General features: G+C 42.6%; 1 pseudogene; it reads right to left on the bottom strand.

Annotated features, from left to right (window-relative positions):
- Window positions 1-891: 891 nt before the first annotated feature.
- LOC123821090 lies at window positions 892-2,094 on the bottom strand (annotated as a pseudogene).
- Window positions 2,095-14,814: the final 12,720 nt, after the last annotated feature.

Raw genomic sequence — 14,814 nt, 5'->3', positions numbered from 1 at the left:
ATGTTCTAGGACCCTGTGGGTCTCTCCCACAGAACTCTCCTGTGAGGCTGGGAGTTTCTCCATCTGTCACCTCAGCCCCCACATGCTTTTTCAGTTAGAGGAAATGAAGCTTTATTTGCCTGTACTGTAACCCTGGGTTGTGCAGCCTATCTCACTCCCTAGTTGTTCCTCCCAGTTTATGTGCATGCAAAAGTGGGACCGCCTGGTCCACCAGCCTCTCTGTCACTCTGAGTCTTCAACACCTGGTTGCCCTCTTCCGCCCTTCTACAAGTCTAGATGAATGTTTCTTCTTTAACTTCTTAGTTGTCAGACTTCCTTACAGTTTGATTTTCTGTCAGTTCTGGTTGTTTTTTAAATTTTCTGTTGTCTTTCTTTTGGTTTTGTGAGGACGCACAGTATGTCTACCTATGCCTCTACTTTATCTTATTTAATCCACCAAGCAATCTTCCTATACAGTAGGTACAAATAGCAACTCCTCTTTACTGATGAAGAAGTTGAAGCTCAGAGAGGTGAAGAAATTGGATCAAGGTCACACAGCTAAGAAGGAGCAGGACAAGATGTTTTAGCAAGCTCCATCCATTTCTTTCTTTTTTTTTCTCTTTTTATATAGTATATTTTATTAGTTTGTACTAATACATTCTCATATTACAAAGGCAATTTAATGCAAAGAATTTTTCTTCTGATATTGGATAATCTGAAATAACATAAAACTGTACATAAAAATATCCTCATTTAGATAACAACAACAAAAAAGAAAAGCTAAACAACAAAAAATTTTCCTTTTTACAGGTGGACTTTGAAGTTTACCTAATTCAGTTTTCTTTTCAAAAGCCTCCAAAGACAAAAGCAGCTGAAAACTTAATTAAATGAATAAAACGTTTTTTTACTAACCTACTGGTCTCTGGCACCATTTTCTGTTTTCTGCTGTTTTAATGTAGGTTTTTCTTTTTTGTCTCTTCTCTTGCCCTTTTTCTTGTCCAGATGCACCATTTGCATCATGTTCCTCATCACTATGAAATTTAGTCTTCTTGCCCTGAAACTGTACTTTTCCTTTAGCAGACCCAGTCTGGGCAGCTTTATTTCCCTTTCCTTTTCCTTTAAATCTGCAACCTTTTGACTTCCATTTGTTTAGGGATTCTTGTTGATCTATGATTTTCTTTAGTGCTTCTTTTTCCATATCTCTGTCTAGTACTTCCCATGTCATTTCTTTGTTTCTTAGTTGTAGGTTACCATTATTTGCATCTTTGGCTTTATCCAGTGCTTCCTTAGTTTTTTTTCTTTAAATAGAATTATTCCTACTTTTGCTCCTCTGACAAAGTCTATCCATTTTATTTCACCATGATTTGAGAAAAGGATGTGCAAATCTTCTCTACAGATGTGATCATCTAGGTTTCCCAGAAATTTCAGCAAGCAGCCAATCTTTTCTTCTAGAGATTTGATTTCAGCATTTTCTGCTAACTTTTATTTTTCTTTTTGCTCTTGTTTAGCTCATAATTTTGCTTCCACTTTATTTTGCTTTCTTTTTTCTTTTGCAAAATAATCTTCCTTGAAAAGTATTGGTAGATCTGTGTCTTTGTACTTTTGTCCAGGGGTCTCCACAAACTTTTTAGCAGAGTCAATGCTATCAAACACAGCAAATATTGATCTCTGAAATGGTTTGTGCAATGTTCTTCTCATCTGAATATTTAGTACTTGACCTTTGTCTTCTAACCATTCTTTAATGTCATCAAGGGTTGAATCAGTAGGGGAATCTTTAATGTAAACAAATCTGTTTTTTACATCATTTTTATACTCATCAGTCACTTCAGGGAGGGGTTTGTTTGGAGATCTGATTTTGGTTTTATCTTCACTTATCTCCATGAGTTCTGCCTTTGGTTTGCTCAATGGTTTCAGTATTACATTAAAGTCTGTTGTTAGATGGTTTCACCTATTGAATTTTATCATTATTTCTAAAGGTACCCAGCCTTCGTCCAGTTTGATTTGTTCCTTTAAAAATTTTTCCCATGGCAAATTGAAGTCACCAAAATAATACTTGATTTGATGACAGATTTTAGCCTCCAGAGCAGCCATTTTTTCATCACCGTTTTCGGCCATTGTGGCTCTCTCTCAGGTCCCAGTCCAGCAGACCCAGGTTACAGAATCATTAAGCAAGCTCTATCCATTTCAATTTGGATAATAACTTGCTCATAAAACCATGTAGAACAATAAATAAATATATTCATATAAAGTGAAAAGGAAAAGACACTAAAAATATATTTTTTGGTTCAAGGGTTTGAGGAGTTTGAAGTGAGTCCAGCTTCAGGTACAGCTATTTCCATGGGTCTCAATGATGTCATTAGGACTCCCATCTCCCTCTGTCTGTGCTGCCTTTCTCAATATTAGCTTTATACTCTGCCTCTCTGTGGGGAGGTGGAATGTTGCCCAGCAGCTCTCAGGGCACAATCTACCAGCTTGGCATCACAACAGAAAGAGAGCTTCCCCTTCCCATGGTTCTAGCAAAAGTCTTAGGATTAGGTCTCATTGGATCAACCTGGGTCATGTGCTATTTTCGTGCCAATCACTATGGGCTGGAGTGCTCCAATTGTTCTAGCCTGAGCAGCAAAATGTGGAGTCAGCTCTGAGAGCAAGGGAGGGGACCCAGAAGAGAATCAGGGAGAAAGGACCAGACAGCGAGGTGGAAACCAGGCAGACAAAGCACAAATGTCTACCTCAAAAGAGTGAGGGTGCCTGCCTTTGAAGCTCAGCCTCTGCCAGTAGAAGTATCCACTCTTATGCTCTGTGCCTGGCTGTGATCCCAGGTGCTGCCTGGGAACCTACTATGTTCCAGGTGTCTGCTGGATCAGAGATTTCTACCTGGGGGTGAACAAAGCCCTGAAATTGTACAAACACTTTGTACTTGCTATGTGGAGAGGGTATCCCCTGCTATCATCAGTACCTCTAAGTGCTTCAGAACCACCCTGCCAGATGACAGGATACACAGGTCAGTAGTTTAGTGCTTTGATCAGAAATGAAATGGTGCCTCCTTATTTCTAAGCCAGTGAGCCCTGTAATGATGATAACTCCTAATAATAACCACAGGTAGCATTTATTGGGCACCTACTATGTTCCATACCTGCACTGATTCATGCTTTGAGTGGTTTAAGGAACCATAAAGGAATTTAATTTCTTACTTTCTTACAGTTGCCCAGACCCCCAAAGTCTGGGCAACCTTCCAGAGAATCTAGGTAGGCTGGAGAATGTGTGCATGTTCCTTGTGCATGAGGCATGTGGGTCTGTGGAAGTGGGGCATGATGCCAGGGGAGCTGCCATATACAGTAGGCAGCACACCTTGGAGAAAGCTGGCTGGTATCCAGGATGTAGCCTGGGAATGTGAAACACAGAGGCTGTTTTCTCTGGAAGTCAGGAGCAGTGGGGGGATTGTCTTCACGACAATTGCAGCAGTGACTATGTGTAGGAGTGTTGGCCAGAAGGATCAAGTTGTCCCTAGGTGAATACTCCAGAATTAGGCACTGGAGAACTCCCTTGTCAAGGGGTATCTGAGGCACCTATGCAGGGCAGTGATGGGAGGCCCATTTATGGGAACCCCATTCTCAGCCCCAGATGGAAGTGTGTGGGTGGGAGCGTATGGCAAGTGTATCTTGGCACTGAGTGAGAGAGTCCAGAGAGCCATTCACCAGTGATTGCTGACCACCTATTGTCCTTCAGACTTCTCTCTGCAAAGGCCACAAAGTCCCTGGCAGGCCACAGCTGGCTGAGGATATGGAGGTGCACATCTGGAAGGAGGCCCTTAGCTTGTTTGCTGAAAGGTCTGTATCCCTGCTGACATTCTCCATTAGTGGCAGAGTGAGGAAAGGACATATTTTTTCTTTTGCTTTTTAGAGCACTTTTAGGTTCACAGTAAAAATAGAGTGGTAAATACAGAGATTTCTCATATACTGTTTATTTCCACATGCACAGCCTCCTCCACCATCAACATCCTGCACCAGAATGGGTCATTTATTAAAATGATAAACCTACACTGACACGCCATTATTATCCAAAGTCTACGGTTACATTTGGGTTCACTCTCAGTGATGTCCATTCTGTGGGTTTTGACAAATGTGTAATGACATGTCTCCACCACTGTACTATCATGCAGAATAGTTTCACTGCCTTAAGAGCCTCCATGCTCTTCTTATTCATCTCTCCTCCTCCCGTAACTGCTGCCAACCACCTATCTTTTTGCTGTCTCCATAGTTTTGACTTTTCCAGAATGTCACATACTTGGAAGCACACAGTATGTAGGCTTTTCAGATTGGCTTCTTTCACTTTGTAATAAGCACTTCAGGTTGGATGGTTTCTTTATGACCATGATTTTTTGAGGGAAACTGATGTGTGACAGAGGGAGCTAGGAGGTGACAGATGTTGGAGAGAGGTGGCAGAAAGATGGTGAAAGATGATGGCTAGGGGCAGAGGTGGAGCTGGAAGGTACTGCTGGATCCTGGCTCTGGGAGCAGAGAATTGGCTGTGACTGTGACACTGGGCTGCATTGGGCTAAGGAAGCAGGTGCACTAGCCACCTGGCTGCTAAGTGAAAATCTCAAAGGACAGAGAGGCCCATGTATTTTTTTAATTATTCATTTATTTTTAGAGAGGAAAAGGGAGGGAGAAAGAGAGGAGAAACATTAGTGTGTGGTTGCCTCTCAAGTGCCCCCTACTGAGGACCTAGCCTACAGCCCAGGCATGTGCCCTGACTGGGAATCAAACTGGTGACCCTTTGGTTCACAGGTCAACACCCAATCCACTGAGCTATACCAACCAGGGTCCCATGTATTTTTAATAGATGTAATTTTGTATTTTTGTGTTTACTGTGGGCCCTCAAAGCATGGAGCCCCCTTTCTTATAGACATGTAGCACTTTCTGTGTGTTCATGTGGGTACTTAGGTGCCTGTTTCAATGGCAATGTATTGTCAGGGTCACTCCTTCTTCTCCAAAAGGACTGGCTGTCATAGGACTTGGAGGCTGCCCTGCTTACCTCAGTCTTCCCCCCAGAAGACACAGCACATAGGTGCTGGGGCTCAGGGGCTTTGGGGAACACAAGATGGGCAAGTTTCTATAAGGGTCCACTGGGTACTGAGCCCTGTGGTCACATGCAGTGAAGTAGAGCACAGTCTTCCTGCAGGGTGACTCTGGTCTTGCTGGTCCTGGGCCAGGGAGCTACAGCTGCAGTAGTGCTGGGGACTCAGTGCTACTCTGGAAAGAAATAGCAAAAACCTCAAATAATACTTCTCTAAACCAGCTTGAACTAGTATTACTTTTTAAAAAAAGTTTTCTTTTTTTTCTCTTCAACATCAGATGCTACAAAGACGGCAATCCAAATTCTTCCCTTCTCCACATGAATATGCCCCTCCTCCCATGAGGTGGACATGATGCTGTGACAGTTCTGTACATATCCCCTAAGGCTGGAAGCTTCACTTTATCTCTCTGGAAGTCAACTGCCATACTGTGAAAGGATTACACTAGTCTGAGGAGTGATGAGAGGTCAAGTGGGTAAGAGGCACTGGGAGCTCAGGTACCAGTTGTGTCAGTAAAGCCTCATGGATTTTCCAATTCCTATCGGGCCTGGAGGGAGCAGAGGGAAGCCTCCAGCACACATTTTGTGGAGCTGAGAAACTGCTTAGCCTAGCTCTGCCTGCTTACTGTACCAAAGAACCATGAGAAACAATAAAAAGCTGTTATTTTAAGCCACTCTATTTTGTTATACAGCAGTAGATATCCATAACACTCCCCAAAAAAACATGGAAAAATTTGATGGTCAAATGTTTGATTGAGTACCTACTGTTTGCCAGGTTCCCTGCTTGGGGCTGGGGCCATAGAAATAAAACAATAAAGGACCCTTGACTCAAGAGCTCACAGTTGGAAGGAGGCAACTCTAACAAAGTGTTTTGCCTAGTGGATGAGCAGCAAGGAAAGTGGAAGGTGATGTAGGGATCAGGGGGAGAGAGACTGTGTTCTAGAAAGGCAGGAAAAAGACGAGGCATATCCCCCAGTTCCACTGCACACAAACCACTAGTTTGTGACATTTCTTTCCAGGAATTTATGTGGATGGATTTTGCCATAAATGCAATAAAGATGCTGGTTACAGATGATGACAAAGACTTACCACAAGCAAGATGTTGTGAATCATCTTATTGTTTTGTTCACAACCACACACAAAGGAGAATACTGTATGGTCCCATTAAATTGATGAGAAGCCTAAGGATTAAGGACCTGAAGAGACTTGCTTAAGGTGAGGCAGTTAATAAGGAAGAGAGGCAGGCCTGTGACTGAGGGTGTCAGACCCCAGAGCAGGAGCTTGCAGCCACGATGCTGCTCACCTGCTTTTTAAGTTAACATTATAAATCAAGCACATCCTCATTTTAACATTTTAACAATGTTAAAAATGATTTCTGAAATGGCATAGTAATGGCTATATAGTAGTTCATTTTAAAGTCTCCTAAAATTTAACACTTTAACACTTCATATTATTTCTAGCATTCAGAGAGCAACTTTCCACATCAAGCCTTACTTTTGCATTTATTTGTGCGCCCCCCCCCCCCATTCTGTTATCTCAGAAAAGAATTTGGGGCAGATATCTCTCTCTCTCTCTCTCTATATATATATATATATATGTCTAGATCTATCTGTATCTATATCTATATCAATCTATATCTGTCTATCTATATCTCCTTTTGTGAATATTGGGTTATTTGCTTTTTTCTTTTAAAAATTTTTTTGAGGCTGAAAGACTGTGAGTTACAGCCAAGATGGAGGTGTAGGTAGATATACTGTGCCTCCTCACACAACCAAAAAAAAGGACAATAAATTTAAAAACAAAAAACCATAACTGCCAGAAAATTGAACTGTTTGAAAGTCTGACAACCAAGGAGTTAAAGAAGAAATATTCATCCAGACCAGTAGGAGGGGCAGAGCTGGGCAGCTGGTGTGGAGAGCATTCACCACAAGGCAGTGGCTGGAGGAGTGGGTGAGATGGTGACTGGTGGACCAGGCAGTCTCACATTTGTCTGCAGATACTCTGGGAGGAACAAATGGGGAATGAGACAGACCATGCAACCCAGGGTTCTGGAGCTGGGAAATAAAGCCTCAAAACCTCTGACTGAAAAATCCTTTGGGGGTAGAGGCAGCAGGAGAAACCCCCAGCCTCACAGGAAAGTTTTTTGGAAAGAAACAACGCCCCCCGCCCCTGCCACAGGGTCCTAGAACATACATAAAACCACCCACCTGAGAGTCAGTACCAGAAGGGCCCAATTTGCTTGTGGGTAGGAGGGAAGTGACTGAAAGGTGGCAGAGAGCACAGCAAGCAGCATTGTTACCTCTCAGACCCATTCCCCACATACAGGGCCACAACCCAGCCACATGGGGTGCCCTGCCCTGGTAAATACCTAAGGCCCCACCCCTTACTACATAACAGGTGTGCCCAGACAAAAAAAATGGCCTAAATGAAAGAACAGATCAAAGCTCCAGAAAAAATACAACTAAGCAACAAAGAGATAGGCAACCTATTAGGTACACAGTTCAAAACACTGGTGATCAGGATGCTCACAGAAATGGTCAAGTATGGCTGCAAAATAGAGGAAAGAGTGAAGGCTATGAAAAGTGAATTAAAGAAAATGCCCAGGCAACCAATAGTGATGGGAAGGAAACTGGGACTCAAATCAACAGCTTAACCAGAAAGAAAAAATAAATATTCAACCAGAACAGAATGAAGAAATAAGAATTCAAAAATATGAGGAGAGGCTTTGGAACCTGTGGGAAAACTTTGAATGTTCTAACATCTCAGTATAGGGATGTCAGAAGGAGAAGAGGAAGAGCAAGAAATTGAAAATTTATTTGAAAAAATAATGAAGGAGAACTTCCCTAATCTGGCAAAGGAAATAGATTTCTAGGAAGCACAGGAAGCTCAGAGAATCCTAAAGAAGTTGGATCCAAGAAAACACACACCAAGGCACATCAAAATTACATTACCCAAGATTAAAGATGAGAGAATCTTAAAAGCAGCAAGAGAAAAGGAGACAGTTACCTACAAAGGAGTTTCCAGAAGACTAACAGCTCATTTCTGAAAAGAAACCTTGCAGGCAAGAAGGGACTGGAAAGAAGTATTCCAAGTCATGAAAGGCAAGGACCTACACACAAGATTACTCTATCCAGCAAAACTATCATTTAGAATGTAAGGGCAGACAAAGTGCTTCCCAGATAAGTTCAAGTTAAAGGAGTTCATCATCATCAAGCCCTTATTATATGAAATGTTAAAGGGACTTATCTAAGGAAAAGATGCAGATCAAAAACTATGAACAGTAAAATGACAACAGACTCAAAACTTTCAACAACTGGACCTAAATAAATAAAACCAAACTAAGCAAACAACTAGAACAGGAACAGAATCCAGAAATGGAGATCACAAGGAGGGTTATCAGCAGGGAGGGGAATGGGGAGAGGGAGATGGGGGAAAAGGGATAGGGTACAAGAAGCATAAATAATAGGTAGAAAATAGACAGTAGGAGGTTAAGAATAGTATTGGAAATGTAGAAGCTGAAGAACTTATGTACAACCCGTGGACATGAACTAAGGTGGCTGAGGGTGGGTGGGAGGGAGGTGATGAGTAGAGGGGAATAAAGGGGAAAATGGGACAACTGCAATAGCATGATCAATAAAATATAAAAATGTTTTTGAGTTACAGTTGGCATTTAGTACTATTTTATATTAGTTTCAGGTATATAGCATAGTGGTTAGACATTTATATAATGTATGAAGTGATCACCCTGATAAATCTAGTACCCACCTGGCACCATATATAATTATTGCAATATTATTGACTATATTTCCTATCCTCTGCTTCACATCTCTGTGACTATTTTGAAGCTACCACTCTGGGCTTCCTAATCCCTTCACCTTTTTCACCCACCTTCTGGCTCATTTTCTTAGGACAGATTCACAGAAGGGTAAATGAATACTTTAAATTTAGGTTTACTATAAGAAATGCCTGGAGCAAAAAGGCAATCAACTTCTGTGGGTAAAAGCCACATCCACCCATAGTTAGAGCAATTATTCTCACATTTCATAGTTCTCTGGATGCACAGAGAGATACTTCTATAAAGGAACCAGCCATACTGAGTTATAGTGAAACTGCCAGTATGTTTTCCCTCAAAACTTGAAGTGAACCTGTGGCTGAGGTTTTAGGATTCATATGTGCTGGGCTGTTACCTCAGCGGATATGAGCAGAAAGCAGAAGTGGTCTCACCTCCCTGCCCCTTCCCCTTACTTCAGAGTCAGGCTGGCCCCTGCATTGGCTCCTGTGCTGACAATTTCCAGGGTAAGCCTCAGAGTGGGTGACCATATTTTGTTTGAGCAATGGTTCTGTCAGTAATTAGTGGTGAAGATGGGGGCACCTCTCTTAAGGAGCAAGTATTGCTATGGGCATGTAGCCATGTTATGGTCTTGAGTCTCACAACTGCCACCATGAGGCTGGGGGGAGGAATCAGCAGCCCCCTTTTTAGAAATGTGTGAGAAGGCTCGGAGGAGTGACCTGTGCTGTCAGCCATGCTGTCTCCCAGCTTTTGCTTCTGCTTCCTTGATGATGAGTCCTAATCATCCACCTCATGAGTCTAACAGCCTCATTTCTCTCCATTTTTTCCAAATTCGTTATGTGATGTGATGGTAAATACAACCTGCCTCTGATACAATGGTGTGCTGGTAAGTGACAATAAATGGCTTTCAAAAATGCATCTATCCTTCCCCCTTCCCTTACTCCCTCTGACCCTCCATCTACCTAAGTTTATTATAAATTTTACTGACATAAGGTATGTGTAGCATATGATTTACAAATAATAGAATACAATTCTCTGTTGTAAATTCTAAGCAGCCAGTTGATTCTTATAGAATGTTTTCTCACCTTTAGCCACATTCTTGAATCTGGAGCTAACCTATAGTCTCAATTTAAGTTTGACAAATGGAGTTGCATCCTGACCCACAATACTTGACCCAATAATTTCTAGTCATTAAATCTAATATGTAATCTACTGTTAAAGTGTTTCTTATCCTCATACAGATGATATTCTTTTAACTGAAACCATTTTCAGTTTTCACACCATGGATGTCAGAACTATACTTAGTTTTCAGTGGTGTGAGTAACTTCATTGAATTGGATTATCATTTTCAAATTGGAAAAATATTTCCTCAATTTTTCTTGTGCTAGTCACAATGTAATGGCTGCAAACACAGCACAGCTAAAATTTAGTCCACATTAGAAATAGTTTATCCACCACTTCTTAAGCTCTTTTTGTAGCTTTTTCCATTTTTGGTGATGTAATAAATTCTCCCACCAATATGCCATCACCAGATGCACAGTTGGCAGATGTACAGTAGCATGTCTTACACAGTGTTTCCATCGCACAGACACAGTAGGTCTTTGTAACCTCAAGAACACAAGGGTAAATGTAACAAAATAATGAGTTATTTTTGAGCACTTATTACCTTGTTTTAATATAGTTTACTTAATGATAAACTTATTTAATTTAATTTTAAAGTTTTACTGATGCAGAAGTACTATTTTCTGTGGGTTAATCATGTTTCTTGGTTCTACAGTGAATGTTTTCTTTGAGATCACCATATTGTCAATGAAATTTATTAGTTTTCTAATTTTTATTGTTAACCCATTGACAAAGCAAGTAAGAGACTTTTAGTTTGCTAACAAAGATATTTTAAACCACAATGATGTGAGAACAATAACACAAAGAACAAAAACAGAGAGAGGAAAGAGGAAGGGAGAATAACTACACTACTATCCTTATCTTTTATAGTAGCAAATATTACCTTAATTTAGTACATATTTGAGTGAATATACTATTTAAAGCCATAAAGCATTTACTGGAAGGAAGCATAAAAATATCTTGAACAAAGTAGGAAAGGCAACATTTAAAAAAATAAAATATAATTACAAATCAGGAAGGAGTATGGGAGAGATAGGAAAATAATATAAGCAATAATTATGTTTATTTTTCATTTCTGAAGGTCCAAGGGTACTATTTCAAATTAATCCTAAAATAGAAGTAAACAGTACAGCTTTAATTGTACTCAGCAGAAGATCTAAAAATAATCACTCTTAGTGATTATTTGGCCAAAAAGTAAATGACCATGGCCAAAAGTGAAGTTGCTTTTTATGTTCTGATACACTGAATTTTGCTTCCATGTGCAGGTATAATTTTGTAAGTTAAAAAATAAAAACTTAAAAAGCAACTGCTCTCTGCAGCCTAGACCCCATATACTTTGCAGTACTCCCTTTACAGTATGTGCTTTTGACAACATGTGCAAACATTCTGAAATGCCTAAAGTCACACTTAATTTCTATTTCCAGCTCCCATGGCCCTCCCCCTTCCCTCTCTCAGCCCGGGAAGTTCTGCAGTTACAGTGAGAGTGGTCATATTTCACGCTTCTTTACACCACCAACAATGTTCTGAACATTGCACTCTGCCATATGGTACTGTTAACTGATGGTTGTTGGCATCAATTCAATGGCAAGGGGAATCTCTACTTTGGAGTTCAGTGAAGAAGAAAACTTTTTAAGTGCAAAGAGCTAAGGTGTGATACAGCATGGCACTGCTGCGGAGCAGCTCAATAATATCATAGCTCAATTATGAAGCAGGACAGCATGGCTATGAGGTAGCCCTGGGCCAGGCCTCCCTCTGGCTGGCTGGCCGGCAGACATCTGTGTTTCAGCTCCATCTGGGGAAACAGAGTCTTCAGTCTTTGGTGGAAAGGGAAAGTGCACTCTTTAAGTCACTGGAGAGCTGCTTTATATAGAAAGATATCCCCACCCCAGGTCCCTGATTAGTCTGTGCTCATGCGAATGAGGACTGCAAATTCTCAAAGTCTGGTTTGTCCAAAAAATACTGCCCTGATTCGTCAGTGAAGACACGATGGGGATATACCTGTGCAGCTCCAATTGGACAGGAAAGCCTCAATCCTCTTGGTTGAAATACTAATCTGGAAATGTCTTTGTAAGGTCTGGTTCAGCTGACAGGAACACAGTGCTGGCAGGCAATGCAGGAGGCAGGCTTATTCAGGCTTCTCCCTGAAGTACAACTTGTGTAACTGGCCTCTTTGGAAATGGCTGCTAGGTTCTGTTTTTTAAATTTGAGACAAGTTAGCCACCAGGAACCCCTTTCTGTATCTTCTTTCTCAGAGTCCACAGCACATTCTTATTATTAATCATCATTATCTTAAATTTATCTATATGAAAAGGAAGGCTCAGGGTGGCTAGATGACATCCTCAGAGTCCTACAGTGTGGTGGCTTAACTTGGCAGGTCCTGTTCTCTGTAGCAAAGGGTTAAGATAGCTAACCCAATACTGGCCAGAGCATTATCCTCTCCAGGAAGTGTAGGCTCCCCCGAGTAAGAAGTCAGTGCCTAAGGCTCCCATTGTAGAGATCCTTAAGTCTCATACACTCTTCAAAGTAGAGGGGGAGTCTGCAGCCTGCAGATGGGGACTTTCCTTCCCAGTAGCTCAGGGGCAGAACAGGGTGGGAAGGCATCATCTTGTCTGCCCCTGGAGGTCCCTCAAACTGCAGAAAGTCACTAGTGTGCCTCCAAGCAGGTCTGTGATGAGAAGAGGAAGGCACTCTGATCTGCCAGCTTTAATTCTCATTAAAACAAAATTCCTGTGAAATGTGCCCATGATCACCCTTTTCCTTCTTCTCTCCCCACCTTCCTAGATCTGCCTCCCATCCCCCGCCCTCCAGCAAGATGTGACTGGTCCTCTAGCTGTTCTTCCTTTGTTAGGCCTCGTGGCTGCTAGAAATAGTGCTCTTAGGAGGCAAGATGGCAAAATCCCATAGCCTTTTCTCCGACCACATGGGCTCAGTGCTTCTGGTGGGAACCAAGGTGGCCCCATTGCTATTGGTGCTCAGAGCTGACATTGATCTCTGGCACTGTCTATTTTGGCAGGGCATGTCCAGGAACCATGGCTGAGTGGATGCCCACAGGGACCATGGGCGAGATACCAAGGTGGCTAGTGAAGTGTGGAGCCCCACCTACTTCCCTTGTAACCAAAAGCTGACATCTGGAGGGAGCTGTGTGAAAGCAAAGTGGAGCCCAGAATGGCTGAAGAGGAACCTGAACCTGTGAATGACCTTGTACAAGGAAAAAGGTGTTTTCCTTCCTTCACAGCATCTCAGTCCATCTTGGCAGGAGTTCAGAGGGAGGCTCCTCCACTGAGAGGCAGTTAACCTTGGCCAAGCTCATACATGCATGCAAGAACGAAAGTTAGGCCACTCTGCTCTTTATACTCTGACACCCTGCCTGTTTGTGCTGTGCCCATGAGAGGCCTACGAAACCTCTTAGGTCTTTGAACACACCAACCTCAGGCTCCCAGGCCTTTGGTTTTCTCTGCCTTCCTTCAGAGTTAAGAATGATAGCATCTCTCAACATGTTCTCATTCCTTTTGTCTCCTTCAGTTCAAGCAGAGGACATGCCTAGCTGTTAGTCATTGACCACTGTAAGATGACCTCTCTGGAGCATGAGCACCTGGTCAGGTTATAGGATGAGACACCCTTTGTGCCTCTTATACCCCCAACCCCTCATGTGGTTGCAGTCAAAAGAGCTAGTTTTGCTCAGTGTGAGCCAGGTGGGCATCCTGCCACCAGTGATTATTCTGATTGGGGTACCAACCCATACTGAACCATAGTGACCCAGTTATAGTCACTTCCCAGGTCCTGTCCAGGCCACATTTGGTTGGTTCCGGTGTTCACTGACCCAAATGGAGGTGTGAGAATAGAAAATAACTTTCTTTGGGAGGCTAGAACTCATGTGACAGGGAACTCTCAGGAGCCAGGCTGGCTGTGTTCTGCCTTGAGTGCTGTGAACCAGGGTGGAGCTGGGAGAGACCTACACACAGGATGATACAGACAGTGGGGTTCAGGGACAAGAGGAACAGCATCTTTGGGGTTGCTCATTCACGGTTTGCCCAGAGAGTCACTTATTCTTCCTAGCCAGAACTCTTGAGGATACATAGCAGGCCTTTGGGTGCCACTTTTTCTACTTCATCTTTCTGGTTTCAACCTAGGAGAGTTGAGCATCACCATGCAGCACTTTCCATCCACTGTGTCAGCTTACCTGCAAGCTTCGGGGGAGGGGGTCTCCAACAGATTTTGTCAGGTGTCTCTGTGGCCCGCTGATTTCTGTGCTCCCAGGAGTCATATCTCAGCCCTTACCACCTTCTGTGGTAGGGGAAGGTGTTGCCAACTGTCTTCAAGGTGCTTGATGCTGTTAGTGTTTTCTTTCTCTCATTTGAAGATAAATTCTTCTCAGGCTGTCCCTGTGGGAGAGTTCTCTGTACCTATTACACGCTGAATATGACCTTTAGAAACTGTGAAAGAGCCTCTCCTGGATTAGGAAGAATTTTAGAAGGCTCACCATCCAAAGGTCTTAACTCCTCTCCCCTGTGGCTTTGCTATGGAAGGCATCCTTCTTCTGCCATCTTTGTCCAGGACTCTGTTGGGGCCTGCCATGATTGTTCCTGGCACTATACATGCAGTATGCTCTTCTCCTGTCCACATTCCCTTTCTTTCCCCTACTCCTCATGAAGCAGCTGCTGCAGATGTGGTTGATTTGGTGTGACCAGCCCAATCCTTTCATGGCAAAGTCCCATGCACTTGTGAAATGAACTCATGGTTTGATTTGGTTTCCCCAGGCCTGTAAGCAGCCTCTGGGGCCACGTGCACCAATGCTTAGCTCTGCCTCCTAGCTCTCCACACTGGCCTACCCTCAGGCTCTCACTCATAGT

This window comes from Phyllostomus hastatus, unplaced genomic scaffold (assembly GCF_019186645.2).
Source record: "Phyllostomus hastatus isolate PE091 unplaced genomic scaffold, TTU_PhHast_1.1 phas_contig_38, whole genome shotgun sequence".
Taxonomy (NCBI): domain Eukaryota; kingdom Metazoa; phylum Chordata; class Mammalia; order Chiroptera; family Phyllostomidae; genus Phyllostomus; species Phyllostomus hastatus.
Note: the sequence above shows the minus strand (reverse complement) of the source record. Positions and strands in the feature narration are given on the sequence as shown.